Below are 10657 nucleotides of genomic sequence, written 5' to 3'. Positions count from 1 at the left end.
GACTCAAGGGTCATCATTATTTAAACCCCCCCCCCAGGGCCAGTGCTCCTCTGAGTGTTGGTCCAAACTAGAGCCCCTTGCAGCGCCACCTCGGGGAAACTCGAGGGCTGGTTTTAGTTGTACGGATTGCTCATCTGAGTGTGCCCTGAGAACGAGATATGTGCAGCTCCTATCGGAATTTGTCGGCATATTCGGGCGGTGTTGCTGGACTTGTTTTACCATTGTCGAGATGTCTTGTAACCTGGATGCCGAGCCTGATCGGATTGTCTTGGGAAAAGGAATATCCTTCGTTGACCGTGAGAGCTTGTGGTGGGCTAAGTTGGGACACCACTGCAGGGATTTGAACTTTCGAAAGCCGTGCCCGCGGTTATGGGCAGATGGGAATTTGTTAATGTCCGGTTGTAGAAAACCTGAAGTTGATCTTAATTTAAAATACATCAACCGCGTGTGTAGCCGTGATGGTCTCTTTCCGGCGGAGTTCGGGAAGTGAACACGGTGTTGGAGTTATGTTTGACGTAAGTAGTTTTGGATCACTTCTTGATCATACTTTCTCGATCGTGCTTTGCCTTCTCTTCTCGCTCTCGTTTGCGTATGTTAGCCACCATATATGCTAGTCGCTTGCTGCAGCTCCACATCATACCTTTTACCCTTCCTATAAGCTTAAATAGTCTTGATCGCGAGGGTGTGAGATTGCTGAGTCCCCGTGACTCACAGATACTTACAAAACCAGTTTGCAGGTGCCAATGAACTGTGCAGGTGACGCAACCCGAGCTCAAGGAGGAGCTCGATGAGATCTCGTTCATTATGTTGTTCCGTTTCCAGTTGATCAGTAGTGGAGCCCAGTTGGGGTCGATCGGGGATCTGTGTAGCTTTTGGGGTAGTCTTCTTTTATTTTGGTTCCGTAGTCGGACCTTGATTGTATCTGGATGATGTAATGTTTTATTAATGTAATTGTGTGAAGTGGCGATTGTAAGCCAACTATGTATCTCTTTCCCTTTATGCATTACATGGGTTGTGTGAAGATTACCTCACTTGCGACATTGCTTTCAATGCGGTTATGCCTCTAAGTCGTGCTTCAACACGTGGGAGATATAGCCGCATCGAGGGCGTTACAAGTTGGTAATCAGAGCCATCCTCGACCTTAGGAGCCCCCTGCTTGATCGAATCGCTGGCATTGTTGAGTCTAGGAAAATGTTTTGAGTCATTTAGGATTATATATATCGGAGAGTAGGATTCTTTTTACTCTCCAGTCCCTTCGTCGCTCTGGTGAGGCATCCTGACGTAGAGTTTTGACTCTTCTCTTCTCAAATTTCACTAAATTTTTTTAGGATCACGTGGGTATCTTGGAATCGTTCCGATGGTTTTGTGACGAGAACATTGTTCTTGGTGCCTCCTGACATTTAGGGGTTGTGGCAGTGTCCCGGGGAGTTGAGCTCCAAGGTGTTGTCGTCACAATTTTATCGTTGAGATTCTGGAATACCTGAGTTTCGCTGACATCAAAAATCTCTTTTACGCAGTTGTTGGTGAGATAACCTCGACGCCACCCAGTACTAGGGCGGGAGTTCGGGAGTATTGTCATAACTCGTATAACGGATGCTTTTCGAAGGTTGAGGTAAATGATTTCCGAAGGTTTCTTGGTTATGTGTTGAAGGATGGATACAGCTGGATGTAGGATTTGCTAGTTTTGAGTGAGATATTATGCTTCCCCTGTATCCCCAACACCTGATTGCATAACCGGAAAGTTTCAGGAGTTTATAAGTGGGAATTCAAGTAGCTCGTAGGAATTATTTCCAACAGGCACATGATACGATATGGGATCTATCATATGTTTGTTCCGGCTCATTCTGCAAGCCAATCCTTGTTTTGTTTTTCAGTTGTGGTATTCGAGTTGCTTCAATCACAAATGTTGATTCCATACCTCTCCTAGACGGCGTTCTCATACTCCGATGTGAATACCAATCCTTCATGTTAGTCGAGTTTGTCATGTCAATCCTTTTTAACCGGTGTGCTTCTCTTCAAGTGGATCCGGTCTTTTCAACATCAGCAAGATCTATTCTAAGCTCTCTCAACGGTGTTTGTTTCATCCTTCCTAAATTGTCTTTGTTTTTCCCACCCTCCCACCCTTGTTCTTCAAGGACTCTTATATCTTAATCAAGTATCCATCTTATGGATGTGAAGCCTCTTCATCCTTTTTCTTTCAAGTTTCGATCCGATGATTTATCATGCAGATACTAATGGAGCTTCTAGTTCATCATTATTCGTTCTTTTTCTTCTCCGGTGGGTCGAATTCAAACTTTTGGTGTTGTTAATATCCCTTTTTCCTCGTTTCATATGTTTTCACATGCCGGTGCACCTCTTAATCATTCCCCGTTTGCTATTCTTTTGTTCCAGAGTGCTAAAGATATCTCAGAAGATTTGTGTTTCCACTCTTAATCCGTTCAAGCTATTTTGAGGATGTTATCTCATTCAAGCCATTTGAATCAACCGGTGCAATCTCTCTTCAAAATCGTTCAACGGTGTATCTTTTCAGTAGGCCCTAACCCATAGGTTTTTTTCCCAGGATCTTACCTGACTCTTCTTATTTTTCCGGAGCTTCTCAAATTCTTTTCTAAAGTTTGACGTAAGAATGATTTATCATCAGTCAAATGTCTTTCTCCAAGATCTTTCAAATTCTTTTCACCATTGGCTCAACCTTTCCATTCTTCATTCCGGAGTGTCTCAACAATTCATGGTGGTGTTTCTCGTCGTAATTCTCAGATTTTGAAGATCGAAGAAGATTTTTCTCTCAATCTTGCTCCATTCTCTTCAAGATTCGTGGTTCTAGTTCAAGGCCATCCTCTCATAATTGTTTTGATTGTGAGAATTCCTTTCACCTATCTGGAGTCCATCAATTCAGGTTTATTCATTCTCAGCTTTCAGTTATCATTCTCCAACCTACCGGTGCTTTTTTAAAATATCCTCTTCTCAGTTTGTGATCTCTTCGCTCTCATGTATCTTAACTCTCTAATGTATGTTCGTTCATTTGCTAATTCTTACCGGTGATTCATCCCTTTACTTCGTTCATTTTCAATTCATACGGTAGTTCATTCAAGATCTCTTCCTTGGTTGTCATACTAATTCATTCGTTGTTTCATCCTACCGGGGGTTCGTGGAAGACATTCTCAGTTTATGTTATATCTCTCTTAATCTTTTCTACGGGAATAAGTAATATGTCAAGTCCCTTGATTGTCATCAATTTAATTGGTGAGGGATAAGCATAATGTAATTCTTATTCTTGTTTCATCCTAGCGATTAATTCCTTATTCCGGAGGTTCATCAAAATTCTTGATTCCTTTTGTTCATCTTTCTTTCCCGGAGTTCCAAGCTCTAATTATCACGGAGATCCATCTAAATCATCACAAGGTTTCACCTTGTGTTTCCAACTTCTCTTTATTTTCGTTATTCTTTTTGTTTACCGGAGTTCTTCATGAAGGTTCTACATGATGGTTCATCAAGGATTTAAATTCCTTCTCGAAGTGTTCGTCGATATTCCTTTCTAAGGAGCTCAAGTTTCTTCATCTTGCAATCCAAAGTGCAATTCTTTCAACCGTATCATTTGAGGTGGTATTATGTCATTCTTGATAATTTGAGCTCATGTTTCATGATTCACAGGTTGTTAAGAATGGGGTATTTTAAATCCATCAACCTCTTCATTGGAGTTATCTTGGGTTATATTCCACCTAAAGCCTTCCCTAAGGATTGTTGCTATCTATGGTGCTTATAAATGATCCAAGTTCTTCATTTATCCTCCCGGTGGAATAGTTTCTCGTCTCCTTGTTCTTTACAATCCAATCTTTTTCAGTGAGTGGCAGAATTTTACCTCATAATTTTGAGAAGTTTTCCATAAGCCCACTATAAGCTTACTCTTTTCATTTTTGGTTTTCCAACAACTCCGTTCGACCCTTCTCCTAAGGATGCCTTCTCAAACTCTTTTGTGACAGAAGTTGGCATTTTCTTCTCCATTCTTTTATTTCAATGATCTATCTTCTATTATTTTTCTTCCGGAGGCCTTGTGATGTTGCTCTCTTCAACCCTTCTTCTTATTTTGTCAGGACCTTATTCTTTTCATGCTCATCCATTTGACCGGAATGTCGTGCCCTCTTTTCAAGTTCTATCATCTTATCAAGTTTTACCTCCCTTCTCAACCGGAGTGCTGTCCGAGACCTTTCTTACCCCTTGTCCCATTCTTTTAATAGTTTCGTAGGCAGTGTGTTGTGATTTCATCAATTATCTTCTCATCTTATCAAGTTCTTATTCAATCCTCCTTCCTTTCATTCGGAGTGCTGCCAGAATGTGTTCTTCCTTTTTCCTCTTTTCTGACGGAGATTGTCAACTTCATTTATCTCCATTGTATTCTTTTCTCGAAATGGCTTAACCTTTGCAAGGTTCTTTGGTTTCACTCGTTTCTCAAAGAAGCAACTTAGCTTTACCTCTCCTCTTTCTCTTCCGTTGTCCCTCCGGTGCCATTCTAGATCTCGGGACGAGATCCTCTCGTAGTGGTGGAGTGTTGTAACGCCCCGAGACCGATGTGCCAGGTGTCTTCCAGTTATTCGCTGTTGTTGCCTTGTCATTGCTTGTGTGTCATGCATTCCATATCATGTCATCATGTGCATTGCATTTGCATACGTGTTCGTCTCATGCATCCGAGCATTTTCCCCGTTGTCCGTTTTGCAATCCGGCGCTCCTATGTCACCCGGTGTCCCCTTTTATCTCTTTTCGTGTGCGGGTGTTAAACATTTTCGGATTGGACCGAGACTTGTCATGCGGCCTTGGTTTACTACCGGTAGACCGCCTGTCAAGTTTCATACCATTTGGACTTCGTTTGATACTCCAACGGTTAACCGAGGGACCGAAAAGGCCTCGTGTGTGTTGCAGCCCAACACCCTTACAAAGTGGCCCAAAACCCACCTAAACCTCCTCCATCATCTAGAGCGTTCGATCACTATCACGTGACCGAAAATTGCACCTCATTTGGACACTCCTAGCTCCCTCTACCTATAAATATGTGCTCTCCTCCGAAAATTCCGTGCAGATCAAACCCTAGTCTCCCTCCTCCTCGCGCCACCGGACATGTCCGCTCCGCCGCCGGACGTGTCCACCCCGTCGCCACGTCGCCACCGCCGCCTCCCTCCTCCACTCAGGCGCCGCCACCTGGCCCGAGTCGCCGCCTCTCCCGCGCGGGCCTGGGAGGCCCAGATCCGCCCCCCCGGCCCGGTGTGCCGCGCCCACCGCCTGGTCGTCCGCGCCGCCTCAGGCGCCCCGCACCGCCGCCGTTTCCCGTCGCCGGCCGCCCGCCATCTTGCTCCGCCGCCGCGCCTCGCCTTGAACCGCGCCGGCCGACGAGTTTGACCGGCGCCGCCCACGCCTCGCCGCCTGTGGCACCTCCGCCGCCTCCGATCGTGGCATCGCCCAGGTCCGGCCTCGCCGCCGTACCGTTCGCCGGAGCGCGCCGCCTCGCCGCCCATCTCCTCGCCGCCGCCCGCCTCCGGCGACCGGAGCTCGCCGGAGTCTCCTCTCCGGTGGATCTGGAAAAGGTGGACCAGATCCACCACTTCATCCATCCAAACGCGCCTCTCCGTCCCCCGGATCCCTCCGTCCCGCACCATCCCATCCCGGGTTGACTTTTTCGCGAGGGTATATTTCTCCAAGTCCCCAGATCTGCATATTATATGTCCCTGTTCATTATGCCTTAACTTTGCATCCGTGACTTTGATTCGTGCGTGTAGCATATCAAAATGTTCGTCTCGACGAGTACATCATTTCATCTCATTGCATTATTTTCATTTGAGCTCATCTTGATGTCCGAAATGCTGTTGGAAGAGGGCTATGTGATGTTTATGTCACATCTGTTTCAGCAAATGCACTTTTGTCATTTTTGCCATGATTAATGTGTGCATGCTATGATCCTGAGCTCTACATGTGTTTTGTTAAATGCCATGCCATCTTTACGGGGGTGTATGCCATATATTTTTGCGATCTTTATGGTGACTAGCACAAGCATGCAAAGTAGCTTACTCAATGATGTTGTTTTCAGGAACTTAGAATTTCACTAAGTCCTTGTCATGATATTGTTTTTATGCCATATGTTCATGTTATTTCCTAGTGATCCGTGCCTCTTTTGAGGATGATCAGTAAGGATGTTTTGTTAATATTGTGGTGCTCTATCCATCCATGTCTTTGTTTGCATTTATGGAGCACCCTAGCTTGAGTCAATCGAGCTCTACTTTTGCTATAAAATATTTCTGGCAGATTGTTAACATGTTTAGCGATTTTGTCGAGGTTGTTGCTATTGATCCGTGCATGCTATAATGTTGTTATTGCCATGTCTAGCTTCTATGCCATGTATTATTGATGGGTGTATGCTTAGTTTGTCATGCAATTCCTCATAGTGAGTGCATCGAGCTCGTTAACATGCCTATTTGTTAATCTGTTTTGCCATGCTCCAGTTTTTCACCAAGTCTGAATCGGTTTATGTTTTTGCTATGTTCACAGACTTGCAATTGTATTCTCTGATCCCTTTTGGCTCATGGTCACTAAGGGACTTTTGTTATATGCTTAGAGTAGCTTCATGTCATGCCTTGCTTTGCCATGTTATGTTCCTGTAGCATGTAGTTTTCATGCTCTAAAGATTGCTTCCTGATGATAAATTCCCGACTTGTGTTAATTTCACCAAGTCTGAAACCTGTTATCATTTGCTCTTTTGCCATGCTTGTTTGAACATGTTAATCAGTGAATTAGCCGTATCTTAGTGTTCATCTTTTGTCAAGCATCATGAGTGGATCCCTGCCATGTATCTTGTTGCTATGTTTGAGTGTTGTAGCTTGTTGTTCTTGATGCATTTAGATGGCTACTTGCTGTTTATCGCAGACCGGTGCCATAATTGTTTTGCTTGCCATTTCCAAACCGTGCATCCGATTCCGGTGATCTTTATATTGATTTCAACCGAAATCAACTCACCTTTTCAGTGGCACTCTTGGATTTCCAAGTTGAGGTCAGGTTCAATCATTCCTTTCTAAATCATGCATATGCACCGCATACCGCATCCCGCATATCATGCCATGTTCATGTGTTGGTTGTTTACTATGTTGTGTGCTTCTTTCTGGTGTTGCCTCTTCGGGTTGGTTCTGATAACGTCGCGTTTGTGAGGACCCGTTCGACTACGTCCGTTTGTCTTCTTTGTGGACTCGTTCTTCTTCTTTGCGGGATTTCAGGCAAGATGACCATACCCTTGAAATCACTTCTATCTTTGCTTGCTAGATGCTCGCTTTTTTGCTATGCCAATGTTGCGATACCTACCACTTGCTTATCATGCCTCTCATATTGTTGAGCCAAGCCTCTAACCCACCTTGTCCTAGCAAACTGTTGTTTGGCTATGTTACCGCTTTGCTCAGCCCCTCTTATAGCGTTGTTAGTTGGAGGTGAAGATGAAGTTTGTTCCTTGTTGGAACATGGATATGTTGTTCCTTGTAGGAACATGTTTATATATGGGGATATCATAATATCTCTTATTTAATTAATGCATATATATACTTGGTAAAGGGTGGAAGGCTCGGCCTTATGCCTGGTATTTTGTTCCACTCTTGCCGCCCTAATTTCCGTCATATCGGTGTTATGTTCCCAGATTTTGCGTTCCTTACGCGGTTGGGTTATAATGGGAACCCCTTGACAGTTCGCCTTGAATAAAACTCCTCCAGCAATGCCCAACATTGGTTTTACCATTCGCCACCTAGCCTTTTTCTTTCCCTTGGGTTCTGCAAACTCAAGGGTCATCATTATTTAAACCCCCCCGGGCCAGTGCTCCTCTGAGTGTTGGTCCAAACTAGAGCCCCTTGCAGCGCCAGTTTTAGTTGTACGGATTGCTCATCTGAGTGTGCCCTGAGAACGAGATATGTGCAGCTCCTTTCGGGATTTGTCGGCACATTCGAGCAGTGTTGCTGGACTTGTTTTACCATTGTCGAGATGTCTTGTAACCTGGATGCCGAGCCTGATCGAATTGTCTTGGGAGAAGGAATATCCTTCGTTGACCGTGAGAACTTGTGATGGGGTTAAGTTGGGACACCCTTGCAGGGATTTGAACTTTTGAAAGCTGTGCCCGCGGTTATGGGCAGATGGAAATTTGTTAATGTCCGGTTGTAGAAAACCTGAAGTTGATCTTAATTTAAAATACATCAACCGCGTGTGTAGCCGTGATGGTCTCTTTCCGGCGGAGTTCGGGAAGTGAACACGGTGTTGGAGTTATGTTTGACGTAAGTAGTTTTGGATCACTTCTTGATCATACTTTCTTGATCGTGCTTTGCCTTCTCTTCTCGCTCTCATTTGCGTATGTTAGCCACCATATATGTTAGCCTCTTGCTGCAGCTCCATATCATACCTTTTATCCTTCCTATAAGCTTAAATAGTCTTGATCGCGAGGGTGTGAGATTGCTGAGTCCCCGTGACTCACAGATACTTCCAAAACCAGTTTGCAGGTGCCGATGAACTGTGCAGATGACGCAACCCGAGCTCAAGGAGGAGCTCGATGAGATCTCGTTCATTATGTTGTTCCGTTTCCAGTTGATCAGTAGTGGAGCTCAGTTGGGGCCGATCGGGGATCTGTGTAGCTTTTGGGTAGTCTTCTTTTATTTTGGTTCCGTAGTCAGACCTTGATTGTATCTGGATGATGTAATGTTTTATTCATGTAATTGTGTGAAGTGGCGATTGTAAGCCAACTATGTATCTTTTTCCCTTTATGCATTACATGGGTTGTGTGAAGATTGCCTCACTTGCGACATTGCTTTCAATGCGGTTATGCCTCTAAGTCGTGCTTCGACACGTGGGAGATATAGCCGCATCGAGGGCGTTACATCGACCGAACTTCGTCGTCGAAGGGGAGACCAACACCTGCAAAAAGCCGATCCAGTCGCACCGCCGCCTCCACGACGCCACCGGCTGGCTCCCTAGGCACTCCTACACTATGTACACGCTGCAAATCGGGCCTCCCCAGTCCTCCCGCCGCCGGAGCGTCCGGCGGAGGGCGAGGGAGCTGCCGATTCGGCAACGGCGAGGTGGAGAGCCCGGGGTTCACACAAATCTCCCTTCGTTCCTGTAGATGGGGAAGGGTGAGGTCCAAGGCTCATGTTTAGGAAGAGCTAATTAAACGAATGACCTAATAAAGGAAGGATTGTGGGTTTAAATATAATATTTAAACGAACGTGGCTAATTAAAAAAGAATTATGGGTAAATCGGTGGAATAACTATTAGAAAGATTGTGGTCTTAATAAATTCTACATGAAGGATTTGAGGTAAAAAGGTTGGATAATTAAAAGAAGATCTATAGGCCTTAATGTGTTGGGCTACTAAATTAGAAAAGGAATGATTTGATTTCTGACTAAAACGGGTGAGGATTTCATGATAATTAATGAAAGGATCATACTTAAATGCCATTAAAAAAGGATTGTATTTAAATGAATCAGTGGGACATTACGCCCCGCAAAGAAAATATGAACACGATTAAATTGCGACGTATTTTTTTATGTTCATTTTGTAGAAGGACGATGTTGCGTTGCAACATGTTTTTCATAATGAATCCGATGCTGTGGGACATTATGCTTGTGCAAAACATCAATTTTTTCCGTTGCAACGCACGGGCATATGTGCTAGTACCTACTAATAAAGCAAGGTAATATTCTTGGTTTCGTCCCATGATTAGATGATTTTTTTAATCTGGCGAGGTGGTACTATTCATATAAAAATTCTGGTCGTTCGTTTTGTGCGATTGAGAAAACATAGTCCAAAGGCCGTTATGCCTCAACCGGGTGGGCCTCGACCTTTCTCTATGGGCCTGCTCCTGCTTCTACAGATCCCTATTTGCACACGTACAGTCACTGATTTCTGGGCATGGCATGAGGAGAACCGAGGCATATTCACTGTACGATCAGCGTATAGGATGATTCTGCGGACCAAGCTCGGTCGGGAGCGATGGCTTTCTGAAGAAACGGAAACGTCCATGGGTCAGAGCGAGAGCAGCAGTTGGACTTCGATCTGGCACATCCAGGTGCCGTCGAAACTCTGGGTGTTTGTGTGGAGACTAGCAAGGCAATCAATTCCCTGCGGGGTGTTATTGAATCATCGGAACATGTCCACAACAGAAACGTGCAGACTGTGTGGCGCTCGCGACACCTGGAGACATGCTTTGTTATCCTGCCCTATGTCACGTAGTGTATGGGCGTTGGCTCCTGAAGATTTGGTTGAGAGGATGTGTGTGCACACACATGACAGTGCCAAGGACTGGATCTTTGCTTTGCATGAAATATTGAAAGCAGATGATTTTGTAAGGATGGTTGTAACCCTGTGGGCTATATGGGGTGCGAGAAGGAAGGCGATCCACGAAGAAATTTTGCAGTCACCACATGCAACCCACGGGTTCATCGCTTCGTTCTTAACAGAGCTACAGACTGTAAGTTCGAAGAGCCCTAAGCAGCAGGCCATTGCCCGACAGCCGGTGGTGTCTTCTTGGATCGCTCCAGTAGATGGAAGTGTGAAGATAAACGTGGATGCTTCGGTCGCTAGGGCGAGATGCGGATCAATTGCCGCTATTTGCAGAGATCAGTCGGGAGCTTTTTTGGGTGCATCGGGTCTA

The sequence above is a fragment of the Triticum aestivum genome, chromosome 6A (assembly GCF_018294505.1).
Source record: "Triticum aestivum cultivar Chinese Spring chromosome 6A, IWGSC CS RefSeq v2.1, whole genome shotgun sequence".
In the NCBI taxonomy this organism is placed as follows: Eukaryota; Viridiplantae; Streptophyta; class Magnoliopsida; order Poales; family Poaceae; genus Triticum; species Triticum aestivum.
The sequence above is the reverse complement of the archived record's forward strand: the minus strand, read 5'-3'. Positions refer to the sequence as shown.